Source organism: Chlamydotis macqueenii, chromosome 3 (genome assembly GCF_036417535.1).
Source record: "Chlamydotis macqueenii isolate bChlMac1 chromosome 3, bChlMac1.mat, whole genome shotgun sequence".
NCBI classification, from domain to species: Eukaryota; Metazoa; Chordata; class Aves; order Otidiformes; family Otididae; genus Chlamydotis; species Chlamydotis macqueenii.
This window is the reverse complement of record NC_141558.1, coordinates 91,585,055-91,607,830: the sequence shown is the minus strand read 5'-3', so window position 1 is coordinate 91,607,830 and position 22,776 is coordinate 91,585,055. Positions and strand designations below refer to the sequence as shown.

Here is a 22,776-nt window from a genome sequence, read left to right as displayed (position 1 = left end):
GCCCTACTTTCCTGTCCAGAGGGGAAAAAAAAAGTCTCACTACAAAGAGCCTGAGGAGCTCAGCCCGGAGACAACATAGCAGATGGCATTGACTGCTGATGAAAAGAGTGGCTGTTCCCATGCAGGGACTCTGCTGATGCCAGGCTGTCACAGCACCATTTAATGAGTACCAGTGGAGCCCAAAGAATATATATGGGACAATTTTGAAGTAAATAGCAGCCTTGACTGTAGCAACCCAATATGGACATAAATAAATACAAAGACTGTGCAATAGCATACCTTTCAAACTATGTGTATTTTGGTTTATGTATAAAAAGTCCCCCAGAAAAGGATGTTCAAATTGCCATTCAGGAGAAATATAACCTTTACTTTAATCTCAAATATTCAGCTTGATTGTATTCTTTCCTCATACAATCATATAAAGCTAAAGTAGTTTTAGAAAAGAGTAGAGAAGAATGGAAGTTGCTGCAAGTAGATATAGCTCTATCCCAAACTATCACACTAAAATTTCTTGGTGTTCAACTCCAAGACAGATCAGTACTTTGTAAATGATTAGCAAGTATCATTTTCATGGACTTAAACAAGAACCAGAACCCAATGACTAATGTATTTTTTAAATATCTGATTTTTTTTTTGGAATGGCTAGTTTGGGGTTTTTTGTTTTGGTTTTGTTTTGGGTTTTTTTTGTTTTGTTTTTTTTTTTTTAGATAATCTGTTGGTCAGTTATCAATGACATACTAATAAAATATTTTATGTAAAAAACCACTGCACGATACTGCATGTACAAGAAAAGTCCCAGGTCTCTTCTGCATAACATTAGATCACTAATATCATTAATTCTCATTAGAACAGAAAATGAGTTAGAGTAGGATTTGGCAGAGGTGAAAATGAGATTTGAAAGTTGCAGTTTTATCCATAGAGTAATTGCCCAGAACACTGAATGCACACCTCTATTTTAAAGAGAAACACTGAACAATTTAATAGTATATCTTCTCCTATAAATTGACAAATTATTATTTATGAGAGCATTAACCATAAGGTGAAAATGAAATCCGCTTTCAAAATTTCTCATAAATTCTGACAGCAACGTTAATTTAAATAAATGTACATGCAGTAGGGCATGTGTTTTTTTAAATGGTTAGACAATACTTTGATTAGTCTATTATTTATGTAACCCATTCAAATGTTCCTGATCAATTACCAGAAGCATACATTTTAATTATTTCTTTCCTGCTGACATTGGATATAAAGTGTCAGACAACTTCTGACCAAAGATTAGTCCATTTAAAGTGGCAATTATCCTGGTTCTAAAAATATTGACTTGATTTTGATATTTGTTGAAAAAATAATGCCTTCTAGGTAAAAGAGAAAGAAAGCCAGCTTATGTGGACCTTAGTTCTCTCTAACGAATTATGAAGTAGCAGAGGTCAAACATCTCTTAGAACTAAATGAATCCCTCTTCCTTGCAAATCTCCTATTATTACCATAAACCTGTTTATATTAACAATATTGAATTTTGATTACTGTAGATTTATAGAGACTGTTTCATCCTTTTCTGTTAAGGATATGTATTCTATTATGTGAAAAGTTTTACACACAGAAGTTGCAGTAGTTTTACTCTTTCCTTTTCACAAACATGCATTAGCTTTTTATACCAGGATATATGTGAAGAAAAAGATGAGATGAATGGATGCTCTGAGATTCAGACATCACGAGCTTCTTTCAAGAGTAGTTCGCCGTGAGGCACTTTTTAACCTCTCCGTTTTAGATGTTTTCACAGTATGCAGTTGCATCTCAATATCCCAGTGAGGTAGTGAATTACCACCTAATTTCTAATTATTTGCAGTTTCAAATAAGAGACTGGGAATCCAAAGTATACAGGGCGAGATATAAAAAAGTGTTTAAGTACATAACACAGGCAGAAGTCTAACTGGTCCTGTGAATTCTAAGCTATGTGATTTTGCTCATAATCCTACCAGAGGCATAAGAAGTTTCACGTGCTCTGAGGTTTGATTAACCTCCTAGGAGACAACATTTCACCTCTTTTAAACTCAGGTATGAAAAAAACCAGTGATGCACATATAAAATGTACTATGGATAGTAACTTCTGTTACAGCTGCTGTCCTTATCAAGTGGAGAGAGAGGAATTGAGATGGTGATAGGAAGATCTCAATTTAGGTGTGAGAAATGCTGATATAACAACAATCTCTCACGGTCAGTTAGCAGCTGGTAACACATATTAAATATGAAATCTCCATAGTCTGTCAACTGAAAATGGGGTTGGTTGGTTGTTTTCTTTTAGATTTGTTTAGAAGTCTCTAAAAATCTGCTAAATCTCCTACCAAGGGGAGTTCTGAGATTTCAATCCAAAAGTCCACCACAAGAGCTGACATTGTAGACCACACCTCCCAAGAAACAAAAGGAAGAAAAAAAGAAAAATCCATTTTCCTAGCTTCCCAGGATTCACAGGCATTTATGTGTACTCAAATACCAGCTACATCTGGAGTTTCTAACACTGCTGCAGGAGAGCACAAGTAAGCTGCTTGTTCCTGAGGCAATTGTTTACAGATCAAAACCTACTGGGACTAGAAGTTAACTAACTCAGTTTCAAGGGGGGTGGGGGAGGGGCGTGGGGCGGGGGCAGGGTGGGAACCAAACAAGGCAAAACAAACAACATCTTTCTCATGCATCACAGTACTTCTTTCAGGTTTCATGGTCACTTTGTGTTGTCTTTTTTCTGCCTTAACTCACCCATCTTATTCCTTATACTACTATCAGGTTCTGATTTTGTGCGATCCTAGATTTTAAAATAAGAAAGAATAAGCAATCTGGTACTTCAAGAAATGGGTTCTTCCTTACAAAGGTGTGGCCCTTGTCATCTTAAGCCCTGAAGAATCATTTACATTAGGTATTTAATTTGTGCTGTTGTTCAACTTGTCCCTTCTAATTCCTTTAAAAATTCATCTATACCCAGCTATGCAGCACGAAAACTGCATATCCACATACAGAGACAGAACAGAGTACTCACAGTTTGCCCACATATTTCAGAACTTAAACGTTGCAAAGTTGAATTCCTTGCTATTTCTAAAATTTCTGAAATAACACATCTCCCAGCATGAGAACTGAGGGAAAATCCTCAGGGGAGAATCACAGACTTTTCAAACCTCTGCAATGCAAAACTTACTTAGGAGTAAGTTTTGCTTACCCAAAAGCTTATCATCATAGCCTTACTGGCCATACAGTTCACTAACAATTTAAATAATCAATTCTCAGTGTTTGAGCTGGCTCCATGGCAACAAATCCTGCAAGTTTATTTAAAAGGAACTGCTATTTCAAACAACAAACAATATTACATAAACTGACTTAATTAAATAAAAAGATTTGTTCTTTTGAGAGACTGCACATGTTTTAGAGAGGTATCCTGTACTCAGTAAGGTAACCCAAGCAGAAGACAATCTTTCCCAGACGGGCAAACACAGAGAGAGTAAACCAACTTTACTGACTGATCATTATTCTCAAACATACTTTATCAGCAAACAAAAATTACTGAAATCTGTTAAATTGTATTTTTTCTCTCAGTGACATACGAAAACTCTGTAAATTTACTCTGTAAGGAGGTCTTTGTTCTTAAGATGTCTGGAGCTACTGTCTGAGCAATCTCTGCCTGTGCCAGACCCACAGTTCAGTGGACAGCCAGGAAGATTTATTTCAGTGTTTGCATTTGACAGGGTATGACGGCTTTAATTTGGCAACATACTGAGTTGAGTTTGCTTTCAGTTCAGATCTCATTCATATTGCTTCATACTATGGATTTGCATTTGGGTTAAATAAAGCGGACTCAGACTTGACAGCAGGACATTCCAGATTCGGAATTTCGGACACTAAGACAATGAAAAATGTCAATAAGGGAGTAAGGGAAAGAAAACTAATAATTATTGGCTAACACTTGCTGCGCAGATCAAATTACAAACATTAGGACTAATAATCAATCATTTTGTCTTCATGTGTTCCTGTATGTTACCGCAACACAGTAAAGCAGCTCCTATAACACATAAGAAACCCTCAGAAGAAGGGCTACCAAAGGGTCTATTGCACTGATAGGGCCAACATAATTTTCAGCTTTGATATACAATGACTCCAGCCATCTCTGTAAATGGTGTATCATAGTTGGTGTATTCTAACCCACTACCAGGAAGAAAGCCATAACTAGCACTTTCTTCCCTGATTTATGAACTCAATGTAACATAATTTAAAGATATTTTTAAAAAAACCTTCATGGATTATTAAACTGCTCATTCACCCCAAAGCTGGCTGAGGATTGCTGACAATTGGCAAATATTTAACAAAAGATGCTGTAACCAGTTCTCATGTTAACAGGCTTCTCGAGAGACTCAAACATTACCTAGGAGGGAGGGGTGGGCAGCAAATACTATGCGAGGAGCACATTGATTCAAATGACCAAGACATAACCCAGAGACCTTCTATAGCACCACTACATCCCACTATAGCCCTGCACCAATAGCTTTTTCCCACTCAAGGATGAACAAATACCTGGCACAGATGGTTGGTTGATCTCAAATCTGCTAACGACTTCATTTGGCACATGGAGCACTACAGCAAGTGCTAAACACAGCAACAGTGCTAAACTGTAAGTGCATAGTATGCCACAGCAGTGACAGACTCATCAAGTCTCTTTTTTCAGTGTATTTCACTCAGCTGCTCATGGCCACAGCCCACGACACCCAGGCTTCCCTTTCAGGCAGATCTTCCCACAGCTCTGTCCACTGGACAGGATATTGGAGAGGGAGAGAGGAGATGGGACAAGGTAGGAAGGCATCTGCTACCAGAATCCTGTGCTGAAAGGAGCCCTGTTAGAAGACACATTTGCAAACTAGACCTTTGTGGCTTATACATCCACTCTTGCATGTTTTACTAAACCAGGAACTTTTAATCCAATTCTACGTTGCATTGTACCTGGAACCTACCCTACTGGCTTCCATGGGAGCCACAGAACCAAAACTGGATGAAAGAGACATCAGAAGGACCAAAGTAAACTGAGATAAAAAAAAATTATTTGGTACTTTGTTCCAGACAGAAATCAAAATGTATTAGAATGGCCTGGGAAAAGCTTTATCTTAGTTTGATTTTCAGACTAAGGAAAAGAGACAAGTAGTTAACAGTTTGTGATACTTGCTCAGAAGCCAAATTTTGCTGCAACACCATGAAATTTGGAGAAGTTATATTTCTTTCACACCGTGACTGTGTCAGCAATTATTTAATTTTACTTCAAGAACAATACATCCTATTAATCTGTTGTGCCAAAACATCCATGTTTGGCTGAATTAGAGACCACCATTACTTCAGAGCTAGTTACAGCAAAGATGTGTATTTTCAACTGTTTTCTTAGTTCTTCATCTTATGTCTTTGGAGATCTTTCCTCACATCAACTGCCAGTATTTCAGGCCTTTTTTTGCTATCTTAGTACATAAAAGTTTCTGATGGGTGTGCAGAACAGAGGTATCCTTTGCAGAGGGCTGTCACCACCTACAAGCCAGTAGACGAGATAAATTTGGCCTGACATTAACAGATGATTTAATGCAAAAGTGTGCTTCAGGCATCCCTTTTTAGTACTCAGCTAAGTGGTGCAATTTTGATTGGAATGGAATGAAAATAGGTCATAGCAAATTACTCCTCTCTTCTTAACCCCACACATACTTCTCCAATCTTTCCAATGAAAATATTTAGCTATGCAGCTAAATATATTTGATTACTAAGAATTCAAAGTTGTCATTATAAGGACAAATGTTATGTTTGCTATGGGCATTTTTTTTTTTTTTTAGTGTGTGCAAGTTGTAATTACAAGCTTGAGACTTGAAAAGCTAAAGCCTGAAACATACAAAAATATTGCACTCTTTGCGTAAAATGAAATATCTTGAAGTTTTGTAGAACTTCCATTAAAAGTTTTGTGCAACCTTTTCACAAATTTCTCCTCTGACAACAGTTAGTAAGTCTCATGTTCCTTTTGCTGAAATTCTAGCTTTTACCCAGCTCTGCAGATATTATTATTATTCTTGCTTTTTGGAACAGAACTGAAATGCATCTATTTCTGGAGCAGAACTAGAGAGAGGGAACTGCAAAGCCACTAATGGATCATATTACAGTATGCTTGCAGCATTTGGCATTATTAATTGGAGAGGAATAGAGACATGACATCCTTCTCTTCACCCTCATTCTCCTACTGGTAGCTCCACTCCTGTGAAATGGAGCAGAGTTATTAACTTGATTTCAACAGCCACTGCATGCCAGCCTATTGCAAACAAACTGCTTGTTTATTGAATGAGATCAAACTTCACGGGCATCCAGGAGTCGTTAACTGACTTTGTCTTTGCCTTGCCTATTTTTCTTGCCTAGCTTTGTAATGGTATATTCAAAAAATAAATGTTGGACCTAATATGAAAAAATTAGGTTGATATTCAGCTATAGTTGCTGGTATGAAAATTACATAAGTAAACCCAAAACATTAATGAATTAATCTTGTATAATTTCAGCTAATACAGATGGAACAAATTACTAAATGTCATCTTCTTCCATTATCCAGATGATTTCCTCATACCAGACTCACAAGTGCTAGGCAGCCTAAGTTAGGCAAGATGAAACCTAGTCCAAATGTTTAATGGTTTTTTAAACTATTGTCGAACAACATCTTTTACACTGGGGGAGGCACAAGGGGGGAGTAAGTGGAAGACAAAAAAATAGGGAAAACTTTTTCACATCATTTATTTAAAAGTTTCCACCACGAAATTTCCTAAAGTGTGTCATTTTTAAACCAGCTCTAGTCTCACTTTGCTACCTGAGTTACAACCTAAACCAGAGATGACTGGGGAGTTTGATATTTATATATAAAGTCCAAGTGGCAATTAGAAGTTTAACAGGACAAAGTAAAACTGTGAAACAAAAAAAAAAACACTATGTATTTAATCCTGAAACAGTGAAATACCCAGCTGATTACCTTAATGAGAGGTCTTTGGGGAATAAAATGGTAACTGCCCATTAACGGGGCTGAAGAGATGGTTAAATCCAGACCGCAGTTCTAGACCTCTTTCTGACTGAAAGGGAAAACTGATTGCACTGTGAGCTTGTGCGCTGGCACAGAGGAGTGAATACCACCATATCAGAAAATAGCAGGAACAGGGCAGAAAACATAAGTCAAACTCCATTTCTTTCTCAGGACGAAATAAACAGTACTACATACAAGGCAAAGATATAATGTAATGTATAGAACAAATTAAAGCTAAAGCAGTAATTTTAAGACCTGTATAACTCATTATTCATTATTCAAAGACTTCTTGGATTTTCACAGGATGTTTGCTTTCTTAATATCTCCAAAAAATCAACTCCCCAAGGGTTTCCAGCCAGAAATTTTTTTTCCTTCGTCTCTATTTTTTTGGGTTATTTCCGACATTGCTGTGATCAGGAAACAGTTGAAATAATTTAATTTTCAGAATTTCATAACATTGGATATGTTTAGTCTCAACACAGTACACACACTTCCTGTTACTGTGAGGCATAGCTTTCATGCTGATGACACTCATTTTCTCATTCCCGTAATGCTAGTCCAAGATTCTTGGACAATCCTATTTGATGACAAACCACAGTCAGTCAATGACATATAACAATACCAAAGACAATTTGCTAGCATTGTGTGCTATATTTGACCATATTGGGAAGTGACAGGGAGTTAAGTCAGGCAAAAAAAAATAATAATCCTGTTCTACTCCTTTGGATCCACAGGGTGCCTTTGACACCTAGGATGTAAATCAGAGCTTCTCAGATTTGCATTTCCTATTGGTAGCCCAGGGTGGGAGATTTTGCTTGAAGAGGCTCTGGATGCTACAACCTGCTCCATTCAGAAATAGCTGGATAGTTGGTAGAGAGTAAGAGAAACCTCCCTTTCACATTTTGTTTGAATTTCTTTGTGACTTTTGAAAGTACCAGTAGAAAACAACTTTTGTTTCCCCAAGAGAAGGAACCATGGATAGATTTTGAGTGGTTATATGGGAACAAAGCTTATAGCATCACAACGCCTGTACCCTAGAAAGTAGTACAGGGAAGGTCACAATTCTGTCCATCAGGATTCCTGATTAGAAGTGCCATTACTTCAAAAGAATATATAATAACTCCCACTATACTGTTCTGAATAAAATATATTTTATTTTCCAATAGCATTTTTCTTTATTGTACCAGATCAGCAATAGCCATTATATAGATCTTCTGTATCTTTACTATATGCTATTACTAGTTAGGAAAAAAATCACAGTACCTGGAGGCAGCATTAAGCTATACTTTCATTTGAGTAAGAGGCACAGAGTAAAGAAAATATAATTATTTACTCCAAATAACCTCATAAATTAAGTTCAATCAGAGAATCCCTAATCAAATATGACATCAAGCAATGAGCTGACAAAAGAACTGTAAAATAGCTACATATAGAGTAGCTTTTAATAGCACAGCCAGGATCATAGCTTGCAGAACAAGTCAGGAAAATGCCAAACTCCTATTTATGTCTCCTACTTAATGAACTGTCTCATGGTATACAGACTGTAAACTGGTGAGAAAATGCATTATTTGATCTTTCACTCATAAAGAAAATGTATTTCATTTTGAAAAGTCTCTACCAGATATCTTGGAAATACAGAAATAAAGCAAGGTTAGAAAAACAAAAAGTTGAGCTCACAGTTCAAATGCTTGTGGGTAGCTAACTAAAGTTCACAGACCTGTATGTAATTGCCGTCTACAGGAAATACTTGCATTAGTGAAAGAATTTTTTCCTCACTCCTTCACCTTTGCCCTTCCACAAACTCACCAGCAAAGAAACCTCCAAAGAGCCTTTCTGTGATGAACGCGACTTTCCCCACCTCTATGAGATGAACTAAATCTAACAGCCATGAACAGAATCTGTCAACTTCTCAGAAACATGATTTTAGCAAGTATTAATTGATAAAGGATATACTTTTATACAAATAAGCTTGAAACAAAATTATACACTCCCTACTCGTTTGTCCTTGTTTAAACTGCACGTGGATTTTTTGGAAGCTTTTAACACAAATAAGAGCACAAAATTTGCACTTATATTAATGTAAACTGGCAGCAACTTCAGTGGCATCAGATGAGTTACACAAACCAACAATTAGATAGGAAGAAAGTTCACAAGTTGAACTTGAATTACATTTTTTGTGAGCATTGAAATTTGGTGATCTAACACCACGTGGTTAAAATTCTGTACATTTCAGACAAAACAAATGCTTGCCATTAAACATCCATTAACTCTGGGTTGCTTAATTCTTAACCCAAGCTCTTCACCACAAATGCTTCAAGTCAACATCAAATACTAAAATAAAAAGATAGATTTTGTTGTTGTTGTTTTAAATGGACAGTAGATGTGATATCATTAAATAGCCTGAGTAGTCAAACTTGAAAGCTGAGCAAACATTTTAAAAAACCCACATGCAACTTTGTTTCACTCATCCTTTTTTTTTTCTCAGCTTGAGATAGCTTGAAAGGCATGGAAACTCTGCATTTATAAAAAATGTCTGTGTTTTCCCAGCATTCAAATGATATACTGCCATTTACAAAGCGACTGCCATAACCATGTATTGACAATTTTTGCCTACCAGCAAGTATCAAAATTTCTTTATAGGAAAAGTTGTATCATCTTCCTTCGTATATGCAGACCAGAAAAAAAAATACCAGTAGTATACTCCAGAAAGCTGACAAATATCAATATGCTTTCATTTCATTTTCTTTATCAAAAAATTTTTAAGCCAATTCAATTGTTTCCATAACCCAGATTCATGATTTTAGAAACTTTACCAGCAGGCATGGTCTCTACATTTCAACATTCACTACAGTCTGAGAAAATTACAATGTTGTTGTTGTGTTATATATTTCAAGCAAGAAAGGTGGCCGAGATGGCTGTGCTGGCTTTAGAAAACTACCTACAGATTTACAAAATACTTCTTTGACTCACAACACTCTACTGGTGCTTCATGCTATTTTTTTCTCATACGCAGATTCACTCTCAGCAAATCTTTATCTACAGTTTTCACACTCCTTACTCTGAGCTTTTTTTTTTTTTGGTTTGTGCAAACCGTATATTTACATATAACGAAGACAAGAAAACCAGATAGACAAAATTATTTCAGCAAGCCAGAAGGAGTAGCTGGCATTTCTATTGCACCTGAGAAAACCCAGGGTGACTGGAACAAACGGTAATTTTGGTCACAACAATACTAGTGGATCCTAGCAAATTCCTCACCTCCACCTCCAATGAAAAAGTTTATACCTCAAAACTCTCTTAAAAAAATCACAGAACTGAAGAAAGTCCAAAATTGGATCAGAAATACGAACCACAAGGCTTGAGGTTATCCAAATCTACTGTTGCATTTCTCCTCACAGTTTACATATTGACACCGACTCTCCTCCTTATGTTCATACTGTTTTTACCTCAGCATAAGCCAAAAAACTACATGCCAAAATAAATTCTTCCTTGAAGAATTAAATCCTTTACAATTCAATATTCTGGCTACAATTATTTAAGCACTTATTAGTTAGGAGTACATTTTCTTTTCACCTAGGACTTGTCTCTCATCTGATTTGACTGCCTATGACAATTTTACCCTTAAATTGTTACATTTTCATGAATAGAATAAGGTAAAACTACAAAGTATTTACTAAAACCAAGTCGTTTCACTCTAAGGATCCATTCATGATACAATAAGAATTTAAAAATAAAATTACAAAATCTCATTAGGTAAGTTTTCACTAACTATTAGCTCTTGTGATGCAAGCTATATGAGAACAAAGTAAACTAAGACCTCTTCTCACCCACAAATGTGGAAATATTTATCTTTTTTTTACATGTTATGACAGAAAAGAGTAATTTGTTCCTTTAATTCCTTTTTCAGCTACAATTAAAATGTATTTTTAAAGTATTTTACATACTGTGCTGCTACTCTTGGCCTTTCATCTCAAATAGAAATCAGCTGTGTGAAATGATAAAATTGTAACCTTTAGGTCATCTAACAAGAGTTTCAAACACCAAGCTTTCAAATACCAAATACCTCCACTTTTTTTTTCTTTTTTTCTTTTTTAATATTGAACTCATCCTAATGAAAATGTAAAACATTTTGAAAGTCTGAATCACTATCTAGCCTTTGTGACCAGTCTTTTCAGACTGAGTCCAAGTGTTTTCTCATAGACAGTCAGTAATATCACCTCCTCAGTAAAGCTGAAACAAGTGCTTCTTTCTATTAGCGAGGCTCTTCCTAGCCATGAATGAAGTGCCCACTTCTCTTAAACTTCACTATTACTTTTTTGACATTTTATACTCACTGTGATAGTAACCACATCAATGTGAAACGGTCTATTGAGCTATTAGCACATGATGGGTCATTTAAATCAATAACTCAGTTTGTATAAGATATTCAAAACAAAAATACGAAAATTATCCCTTAGGAGAAAATAAAGACTTCTAAATCTGTTTCTCCAAACTACATTGCCAACCCTCCAGTTATATACCCATGAATTGCAACAAAAAAGATAAGAAGCAGGAGAAGGAAAAGTAACAAAAACTATAAAACGACTGAATTAAGTAAGGGAAATAAAACAGAAAACCAAACTAGTGGAGATAACGCATTCAAAAAAATAAGTTCCAATAGATAACATGCTTCTCAATGAGAATTTTTTAACAGTTTTGTTGTGGAAGGACTATGGAGGAGAGGACCTGACAAAACACCAGCCAAGGTCAGTGGCGCTCTATTTCCACCACCTATTGCTCAAAGCAGTTACAATACACAGGTCCCAATAGAATAATGAAACGACAGAGTTTTGTTTTTAAAATTATTACACATCTTAATTCACTCAGCAGTTCTAAGCATCAATCCAGCTCTGACACATATTTGCTCATAAGTGCCTGCCAGCTTGCTCTCAAAGGTGCCAGTGCAGCAAACAACAGCCAGTAGCAGTTTCTGCCTCTGCACGCAAATACAGGGCTGAATTCAGCCCTGTCAAGCTGAAGCTTCACTCACCTGCAGATCTCAAGGTCCCTGACTCCAAGACACGCTTACCAACTCACAAAAACTGCCTCTTATTAACTAAGGAGGCCTTTATCTGCAGGACAACTGAGGCTACACAAATCCCACACCGTGCCTTGTAAAGGGGGGGAGGGGGGTGTGCATAAATACTGGGGTCCATCCACTGACACCTTCTCACCCAGTTAGCACCCATATATGCAGACTGCATTTTCAAGCCTCATTTGTAGGACTCATTGAATAAATGAGTATTGAAACTTTGAATGAATAATGATTCCCTTCTGCTGCTTTAGGAATAAGAAGTTTGTTTAAGATTGTCACCTAACTGTACAAACATAGTCAGACATTTGAATACAGAGAAATAAATCTTCTCTCTTTGCTCTCCTTGGAGAAAGAGGCCCTGCTTACGCAAGCGCATACAGAGAAGTTCTGTTTTCAGCTGAGCTTTCTCACAAACCTCAGAATGCTGGCTGACAGGTTACTGCTGCCATTTCTGACCCACTTCAGTAAGCCATTCTGCAACCCACGTCCCACTAATGGTTTATTCAGTCACTTGAGTATTGTTATTCTAGTTGTGTCTAAGACTAGTTGTGTCTTACTGGGTCTGAAGCCCCTGCAATGTGACTACTGCAAAAAAAAAAAAGGTAATTTCAACTTTAAATTTATCTTTTTATTGAACAGACGTGTGATTTTAATGCAGAATCTGACCATTGGGAGGATTCCCAAAGCAGAAGAGTAGGCAACAGCCGCAGAACCTGTGCATGAGATGGGAACATGACAGTACAAACTGTGTGGAGTGGTTTTTTTACACATTGCTAATTGGTAAAGGTGTCACTGAGTAGTTCTTTCACCAGAGGAAAAGTCTTTTACCAAAGGAAAAAACATGTCAAAGTGAGAAACCAAGTGAAGCACACTCGGTCTTGATAACTAAAGGATGATCTGTTTGTACCACAATTCTTCCATGAGACTGGGCAACAACAGCAAAGGGCAGGAAAGCAGACTGGGCTTTAGGAAAGTTGCGTTACTATTGGCATGGGGGGAGACAGAAGCGGGGATGTTTTTTGTCAAGACAAAAATAATGATTTAACTTCTACATAACAGCCATTATCGAAAAAGTCCTATTTATACAAATCCGCAAAATAAAGCTCACTCAGACTTCTCTCTGACAGATCCATGTGCATGATTATGACCATACTCTCATGCCACTTCATGTGTTTCTCTAAAAAAAAGATGTTATTTAAAAATATGGTCTTTGGCAGAAATTGAGCCATAAAGCCACATGTTTTGCAAACCAAGTATCCATAGGAACTAACTGCACAATAATTGAACTTGGGTTTTCAAAATTATTCACAAACAAAAATGCTACATATTTGAATTAATAAACAATTCCTTTAGTTTCCACGAGTAAAAATGTTCATCCTAATTAGAGCTGAGCAAATAATTTTCAACAAATCATTTGCTCTCCAAAAGCAGTTTCTATCTTTACTTTTGGAATCTCTGAAAGTAGATTATAAATCTGTCAAAATTAATTCAAAATCAGCTGAATTTTTTTTATTGTTGTTGCTATTTTTGAATTTAATGAACCAGCCATGAACTAGGTAATAAAACTCACACCCAAATACTAAAATTGTGTCTGCAGACATACTGTCTGACTTAAAAACTGAAAATATTGCAGCTTATTATTGTGATTGCTTTGCAGCATAGATGCTAAATGTAAATCACAATCCCAAAGATAAGCTGGAAGCCCTGGAGTAGTAGCAATTAATGGAACAATGAATCTTGGAAAATATTAATTCTTTATTATTTAGCCCACACAGAAATTGTCACCCAAATCATCCTAAGAATTATGATTTTGGGGAATTTTTTTCCTTTTCTTCTCCCATTATTATCTCATTATTGGAATAACAACTCCTTAAATGCTTTCTGAAAGAACTGGGATCAAAAAATAATAATGCTTCAAACTCAAGAAATAAAATAATAGAGCATTTCATCTATAGGGAGGAAAAAACGGTAATGCTTTTGGAGATCCTTTCCTCATTGCAGCTTCTCACAGAGCTTTTTTCCTGCTTCTCCCTTTGTTAATTCAGTTTAAAAGGTTAAAACTGGAGTTCAGCAGGCCTGAAATACTATTATTTGCCTGTGTATCTGTAGCTTTATATTTCTATTTGCTCAAGGACATTAAACAATGTATAGACATTAATTAGTTAAGCGTTGTAACAGCCCTGTGAAGCATGGAAGTGTAGAACTGAATCATAAAGAGGTTGAACGTAACACCAAGGTCACAGAGCACATCATCAGCAGTTTGATATACAAAGGGATTTTGTTTAGAGTCTTTGACTGTATCCAAAAGGTTTACAGTTAAAAAGAAAAACAAACTCAATGTTCTTTAGAAAATAACACAAGCATAAAATCCACAATTTAAATGGGATTCCTGGCTTTACACTTCCCTGCGGTGCATGTCAATGGTGCTGTGTTGCAGTACAGCTGCAGGCACAGTGTTGGTCGTGTTATGCCAGTTAAGGGGTCATGAATTATTTCATGTCTTCTGTCTTGGCTGCATGATGCTGTGAAATCGGCTGGTAGCTCCAGTGCACTTCTCTGGTGCATTTTCAGTCTGCATTTGCCATTCTCCATTTATGCAGATTACTGCATGCCTGTTAATTGCCATTACAGAGCACATTCATCACATATAAAACAAAAAAGTGAGAAACACAAAGAGGAGGGAAAGAAATCTCCTTAGTAGCCAAAACCAATAAAGTACCAGAGCACTTTCAAAAGCTCAACCATGAATCAGGAAGGGAAAACCCTGAAGAATCAACTACAGGAGCAAACAAACTAGCACGGAGAGGCCCACCTTGTCCACTTGCTTTAGGGCATCTACCATCCTGACACCGCAACCTGCCTTGGCTTGGGTCACTTTGCCTCTCTGCAGCGCTGATGGTGAAGGGGTGCCCGCTGTGGGGAACGACCCACCTGGGTTCTGCCAGCTGAGGGGAGGAAGCAGCAGGGGCTGCCATGTTTACACCCTCAAAACCAGATGATTTTGTCAAGCCAGGAAGGTACCCAGCATTGAACTTGTCAGGCCCCAAATTTACTACTAAAACCAACACAGCTGGCATGCTTTTTGTGTGCCCTGTTAGAGCTCATGTTCTCAAAACACTTGTATTGGGAGCTGATAAGCTCCAAGTTGGTTCCTGCCTCCCAGCCACCTGAGAAAGGTACTTGTCCCCAGGAACGGTGGGAAGAGCCCTCACCATGACAGTCACCACGAAGCCCTGAGGCTGCCATAGGTCTCCCTGGAGCAGAGTATAAACATGGTAGATGCTTCTTTTCAGGGCCCTGAGGGCATCAGGGGGCCTCCCCCTAACCTGCCCACAGCCCAGGACATCACCTCAGGCCCCTGGGCAGTCGGTCCCTGCTGCAGCCACACTGCAGCAGGGCCACTTGCCAGCTCCCCACAGCCTGGACCAGCCATCAGCTGCCAAGCTGGGCCTAACACACAGGCCCACATCCCAGCCTTGCCTAAGTCCATCCTCATCCCCAGGGAGGTGCCTGGTGCCACCCCGGTGCCCCTGACTGCCTTGAAGTCCCAGGGGAGCCCCCGCCATCCTCAGCACTCGGCCCACGCAGTGCCAGTTTATATTACTTGCTTTCTTCAAGTGAATCAGCTCACAGCAAAATACTGCTAAGACAGGATGACAGTACTTAAGACATAATCACAACAGAAACATAATTATGCCAGCCTGACAGCAAATACTTTCTGTTCCTCCTTGCCACCCTCCACCACAAAGGAATACTCTCAATAAAATACTGCAGAAAGAAGGTTTAGTAGAAAACCAGTGTGTAAACACGTTTCCAAAACAGGTGTCACAAGAAAATCACAATTCTGGAAGAATTTAAATTATTCTTTTTCATTGAAAGAAGAAAACATGACAAGATCTAAAAGGCTATCTTCCCCCTTTCCCTTCTTCCATGACGAAATAGCCCTCAATAGTCAAACTGTTGCTGTGACAGAAGAAAAACAACTCGTCATCAACTGTATATTTTTCCAAAATTATAGTCCTCTCTGTATATTGAAAGCATGTGCAATTTCTAGCTTTTATACAAGTTGTCTATAATGAATTTAAAAAAAAAAAACAAAGTATTTTTTTAGTCTGGAAAGTGAGAGAACTAATACATGTAGGACATATATAAATGCATGTAGGAAAACAATGCACATGGGAAAATAATGTATGTAGGAAAATATTCACTGCTATCCATTTTTCAGTGGACAAATAATATGAGCTGTTTTTCTTGGAGCAATTGAAAATGCACAATGATAGATGTTATTTGCCACTCCAGAAGGAGCAGATTGGGACGAATGGTAACTTATGTCCATGGGTTGTTTTCACAGTAGGCCCCAACTAGATATTCTTAATTCAAATCCGTATGCAACTTTTTAAAAATCCATGAGACAAGTACATGGTCTATTTTGGTTTTCAGATCATACACCTATTTGCTCAATTTTACATCATATCTCAAAAAAAATTTCAACAAATTTCTGGTGCTCTGAAACCTTCATAGGTGCTTTTACAGGTATGCATACTGCCATCAAAGCGTGCTATATAGCCTTCTGTGAATAATGCCAAAAGTACAAGGCTTTTTCAGGAAAATAAGGCAATTCTTGTATAGTTACGTTGCACTGTCCTTCACACAAATCATAATCTCACTGGAAATACCATTTTTCCCTTCTAAGTATGGTCCATAAGACTCAATAACACCAAGCAAAAGAAAACAACAAATTATTGCATGATTCATGCTGCTTTCAGGAACTCTCCCTCAGTCTCATGTTAGACACAGTTGAAAGCAACTCTGTAGATGCCATGAACTTAAAAGAGTGCAAAAGCACTTGCATTAGCAGACCAGAAACTTCATTCTCAAGTAAGTGAGATTTTAATAGAAGTCTAGTGGTTTGAGTTAGATGTCACAGGGTACCTGACCATATGTTTTACCCAGACAATATCTCTTCTGGAGATTATAACCAAAAGCAGCTGTGGCTTAGACAAATTAGAGCAGAATATCTTCTGTGGGAAGGAGAAAATGGGTTTGACATTGAACACTGTAAGGATAATCTCTAAACCAGGTTCAACTCGTGGTTTGTCAGAAAATGCCACGTTGCAGAATCTAAGTATTTTACAGAAATGTCAGTCTCATACAATTGTTGCTCTGATACTGGAGAGCACATTTAACTTAAGCAATAACCTATATGAGGTTTATGGAGTTTTCTGAATTTTTTTTTTCCAGGAATTTCCTATTTGTAAGAAAATTTTTAGAATGAAGTCTCGTTCTAAATTGGCACGAGTCAGGCACTTGCAGCTCAACTAGCTACATCGCTACAAAGCGCGTCCAACACCACAAAGAAAGACATCATCATAAAACTACAATAAATGTTTCTAACAGTGCTGCTAAACAGACTGCATATCATACTATTGGACTAGTTTGATATCTCAGTTGCACTTATAACCGGAAGACTGCTGCCCTAATGTAGCCATATCTGTAATGATTAGGCCCATCCAACTTTTGAGACCCAGTAGTTGCTTGCAGTACTGGACCAGTTCCTCAGCTATGCGTATCAGCACAGTTCAAGTAGACTTCACATGGTACTGTTACAATTTATAACAGTGAAGAATCCATCAGATAGTGATGAAACGTAACATAATTAGGGAGGAAGTTGGTTGCTTTCTTTGTGATGTTAAATATTCTACCTAGGCCCAACTCATTTGCTGAGTTCTTTTTGTCTGAGATTCACTCTCATTTCTTTTTGACAGGAATCTCTGTTAAGGTTAGAATGAATTAAACATTATTACAAGAAAGAAAATGGCAATAAGAACATTAATTGGTAATGACAGCAGTTTCATGATAGTCTCCTTTTTTAATGTACAGCAGTACATTCGTCAAAATGTGAATTCTCTGCTCTGAGAACATTAAAACACAAAACCAACCAGCTCCAAGACTTTAAGAAACATCATCAAATTGATCAAATAAAAATGTAGAAGGCATATCACAAAAGCCCTTGACCTTCAAGACAGCTTTTCAAACCAGTTAACTTTCCGCCTTGAAGTAGAACCATTTTCCTATGCTTACCTCAGACTGTGTGGGTGGATGAATGAAATCAAGGGCCTATGAATCTCGAAAAGATACAATGTCTTTGTTCTCAGCCCCTAAGAGCATCTCTTGGTTTTTTAAACCAACGTGTCTGATGAATGATACAGTTTTCACCATCATTTTAAATATTCAAAAGAACTTGCATAATTATTTCCTAAAAATACACCAGATACAATCTCAGTCTAGGTTTTTAAACTGTCTAGCTGGAGCCTTACTTTGGCAGCGCTCACTGTAGGATCTGAGCACTTCCCAACTACAGCCTGCGCTCTGTATTCTGGACTTGGCCAAAAAGCTCCCCCAACAGCACATGGCCGTTTATGGTCCCAGTCTGAAAATCTGTTTCTTCCGAGAGTAACTCTGTGGCTATACAATGCTTCACTGATATCCAAGAAAACACTGTGCCTGTGTCAATCTATGTGTCTTACATTGGATAAAGCAATCTTAAACAAGCATCCTTGCTCTTCCTTCTAAAATGTGCCAGAATTGTATGTACATAGAGCCATTTAATAGGGAATAGCAATACTTGTGACTTCCAAGAAAATCCCCCTGTCCTCTGGTTGCTCCCCCTTTTATTTTATAATGTTACTTACTGAATATAAAGATGTCAACATCTAACACTGTTTATGTCAGTAAACACAGAAAATTCAAAGGCTGTAGAGAGGGTACAGAAGCCACGCTGTCCCCAAGGACAGAGTGTTCAATGCCTGTGCCAGAGAAACCAGGCTGGCTGGTGTGCTGCCATGCACCTGCACTGGAAACAGAATCTAAAACCAGGAGCAGCCTCCTGTGCCATAAATACATCCCTGAATAAAATTAGTTTTCTGAAATGCCTAAGAATCCAGTGTGTGACCTTGTATTGACACTATCAGATGAATCTGAGTTTTAGATAGCTTATAAGCAACTTCAGACTTCACTGTGAAAAAATAAAGTTATGTAGGTATTTAAGAGACTAGATTGTAAGTTATGGTCAGACAATCATGCGCTGTATAGAGACTTAAATTAGCATTAGATTAACCAGAGTTTACCTGTCATGAAATAGAAGCATACAACAATCAGTTACTGCATCTCAGCTCAGGGGTGGTAACCTCTTAAGACATGCTAACTTAATCACTTACAATCCTCTACTCACAGTTCTAATTTATATGACATTGCTTCAGCAAATAGATTACGCAGGTTGCAAATGACCTGCAGGGATATTATTGTATTAGTTAACATCTTAACAATGCAAATTAGGACAGGCCCTTGGCTATACACTCAGTCACAAATCATTATTCTAGTGGTGCAGAATGTAGAATATGTAACATACAAATAGGGCTTCCAGAAAGTATGGCGCATCAGTGAATATATACAAGCTACCACCTTACTGAATTTTTTTTTTTCGGTGTCACACAAGAAAATAAAAGAAAAAGGTAGCAAATATAGAAAGAGAGTGATAAAGACAGTTAGTGAGAGAAAAGACATGGTGGTCTTTAGCTGCAATGCTCACGATTTCTTGCAGTATAGGAAGAGTAACTGAGAATCTGAGCACCAATTTTCAAACCTTTGACTTGCAACATGCTTCCTCTGGCTTTGGGCAAATCACAGAGTTCTGCATTTAATAGAAATAGTCTTATCCAACTCTACAGCTCTGTATCCCAGTTTTCTTTGTTTTCTCACTGTCCTGTGAGGATTACAATACCATTTCATAAAAATGTGATGTAACAACAACAAAAAGCTCAGACTCTTTGTACTTGTTTCCTAAAACTTGCCCTAATGTCACACCCTGTTTCCTGCAGTAAATAAGTCCGGAGTCAAGCTACAGCCAAACCTCTTGGAACGTAAAATCTGTTCATCTGACATAAACACAAGCAAGCTAAATACCAGTGTTTCAAACATCTCTGCACTGTTAACCAGAATTCACTGACTTGGATTAGACTGTCTCACATGGTTGACAGACAGATATCAATTTCTCAAACACTGTTTTGTAAAAATGTACTCCTACATGAAAAAAAAAAAAAAGATATCCAGAGGCCTTTCTTCAACTATTTTGGATAAAATTATCTTCTATTGTTTATCTGTAAGAACAATGACTTTCTGTAATGCTACTTAACCAACTGTGATTTCCAATTAGTCTAGGGAAGAAAACAGCAGGTTTTCTTGCATGTAGCTTTACAAGGTAGCAGCATCTTGAGTGACAGATAAAATTACTACAGTTACGCTTATTGTAAATAAAGTATTCATCAGTGAAAGATTGTTTTAACTCAATTATATTTCCATCCAAGAGAAAAGAAACAGTATAAACATCAAACTTCAAGTGCTTAAAAAAAAACCTCCCAGTGTTCACGGGAAGAAAGTAGGAGAGAAAGTTCTCTCAAAAGAGGCAATTGAATACTTGCTGCAATTTTCCTTGCTTGAAATCAAGTGAAATGAGGAGTTCCCTTGCCCTTAAATGATCACAGAAATGTAATCACAAAATGCGTGCGTAAGAACTGACAGATTTGCATTCCTACAAGAAATTGCTTACTAATGTGTGTCAAATGTGCCCCAATAAAACTAGTTCAGATATTCAGAAGTAAATTCTGTCTTTAAGGATCATTTTGTCCTTGGTCTTTAATGCTACCAGGAGAGTAGGGAAGAGTATAGTAATATGTGCTATCACAGGAAGATGCCCAGTACTGCCATGACTAATATCATTCTGTCTTTAGCATCTGGCCTGTAATATTCAAAACCATCATGTGCTGACATTAGAAGGAGATACACTGTGCTTGGTCTCTGCACAGGCTGAAAGGAGTCACAAAAAAAAACCCTGTTAGTTTGCTCATCAGCACAGAACTAGGTAAAACCTATCGGCTGTCCTGCATCCTATGATGCAGAAAAACACCACTACTTCTCCATTGTCAGCATTAGAACAGTAGAGAAACACATTCTCCATGTCCAGCACTTCAGCACAAGTTACAAGCCACAAGCATCTGACACAAAGCTCACAGCACTCAATGGAAAAACGCCCACTGACTTCGAAGTGTTTTGATACAGTGTCTTCATATACAAGCCCAAGAGCTAACAATTTGCAGAAAAGGAAGAAAGAGAATACATTTTCATAATATTATTTAGTCAGTTCTTTGGCAGAATAACATCTGGTCTCTAAAAAAGGAATTTTCTCCCCTCCATTCCTAAAGGACTTTTCCCCTAATTTTTGTTTATAATCATTATATTTTAATAGCAACCACCTTTGTAAAAAACAGATTATAATCCACGAAATATTTGCTATCTTATTAAACAGCATTTCCACTACTGTTGGTAAAAGATTGTTTTCTTAACAAGGAATCACATATACACCAAAAAAATAACTGGAAAAAAAAATCTGGGTTAAAATAATAATCAGCAATACTCTAGGGTAGTATTAAAATTGCCTGCTGATCTAAGCAAAAAAAAATATTCAGCTACCTGCATATTCATCATTACCACTCTTATTGTAGACCATTTTATTTTAGTTCAGAAAGTAATTCAAAGGCATTTATCACTACAAAAAAAGCAACACCAGGATGACTGTCAGTGTTTCCAAGACAACTGTCTATGATTTGATAGGAGAGATATAAAGCCCATCTCTGTCATCACTTTTTACTTGCTACAGTATCAACTCCTGAGACTAGCACAATCATATGCCATACACTTGCTCTCCATAAATGTCGCAAGCAGAGTGGTGCCAGGTGGTGCTACCTGTTCAGCATCACAGGAAAATGCTAGTTTTAGAAGTGTTCATGACTGTAGAAGTTCAAACCTACCTACCTTTATTACAGCATTGATTTCAAGTTTTAGTGTCTTTTTATTGACTATGCATGGCAAGATAGTCACCAAGGAAAGAGAAGAAAATCCAATCAATAAAGGAAAGATTACAAATTGCAAATTGGAGATGAAATCACACTGATCTTCTTGATGCTGCCGTGTTTTTTCAGTCTTTCTCTATTTGCCTTCCATCTGATATTTAACAGATTGGCTATTGCACTAGCACTCCCCTGCCTTATCCCTACACGAGGAATAACCCTTCCAGCTTGCAGACTATCCTTTGCCAGTCACCTCAGCTAACTGGCTGTGGGACAAAGTGCCCTTGCTCTTCCTGCTCTACCTCAGGGCACACATTTATGACCGTTTTCTCCTGTGAAGAATAGTTCCTCAAAGACTAAATTGCACTTTATGGTGGCATGGCTACACAGAGAGAAACAATGTGAGGGATGGGCTTTCAGTTGCGGCACCACCTTGACAGGAAATTCAAAGTGCTGCAGGCAGTTAAAATGTAAGGATATAGTTATTTATTGAACAGTTATGAAATCGGTATATCCGATAAAAGCACTTGTTCTGGAAAACCTTCTGTCTGTGTTTCATCCCACTCCATAGGAAGAATACAGGCTCTTAACTGGATGACTCACTCATGCGCATATCTATCCTGAAGCATTAGGCAATGACATTTAACTGCATGGTATTTTTCCTGGTGTTCTGGTTGATTGAAAATGGCCCTAAGTGACTCAGAGTTTAAGGATACATAACTGCCAAATGGCTATATACTTAT

The 22,776-nt window shown here is 37.5% G+C and overlaps 1 protein-coding gene across 1 annotated transcript in view; it reads right to left on the bottom strand.

The window, feature by feature from the left end:
• SMYD3 (SET and MYND domain containing 3) overlaps positions 1 to 22,776 on the bottom strand; it is a 414,779-nt gene that overhangs the window by 85,404 nt on the left and 306,599 nt on the right. The gene's annotated exons all lie outside the window — the stretch shown is intronic.